We start from the raw sequence: 672 nt of genomic DNA, 5'->3' as shown, positions 1-672 counted from the left end.
AATTTTATCAGAAATTAATATTTCCACTGCTGATGTTTTATGGTTGCCATTTGCTGGATGTATCTTTTTCCAACTTTTGATTTTCAGTCTATTGGTGTCTTTCTCTCTAAGGTGTGTCTCTTATAGACAATATATTGACAGGTTATGTTTTCTTATCCAGTCTGCAACTCTCCATCTCTTGAGTGGTGCATTTAATCCTTTTACGCTCAGTGTAATTATTGACAAGTATTGATTTGTTGCTGTCATTTTGTTGTGGGTTTGTGTGTGTGTGTGTGTGTGTGTGTGGTGTTGAAATTTCTTTGTTTCATATAATTTTCTGTGCTGAGCTTGTTTTGTTTATGAATCATGTTATGACTTCCTTTGATGCTATTGTTTTAGTATTTGCTAAACATTTGTGCTTGTCTTCTTTTTTATTTTGATGTGAAGGTTTATCATTTTTCTTTAAGGTTATCTTGTGATTTATAATTTTCTTCCCAGTGCCTTCTATCTTGCATTTGTCTTGATTTCCTCACCATTTAGAAATTCTGAAACTGCATTATTTTTTCCCTCTTTCTGCTTTCTATTTGTCCTCATTTTTCAATTGATGTCTCTGGTTCCCTGTTTATAATCTTGTAAGTTTATTTACTTTGGATACTTCCATAACTTGTGTGGTAGTTAAAATTGTATGTCATC

This window comes from Orycteropus afer, unplaced genomic scaffold (genome assembly GCF_000298275.1).
Source record: "Orycteropus afer afer isolate SDZICR_OR568_19922 unplaced genomic scaffold, OryAfe1.0 scaffold00030, whole genome shotgun sequence".
NCBI lineage: Eukaryota > Metazoa > Chordata > Mammalia > Tubulidentata > Orycteropodidae > Orycteropus > Orycteropus afer.
This window is presented reverse-complemented; position numbering follows the sequence as displayed.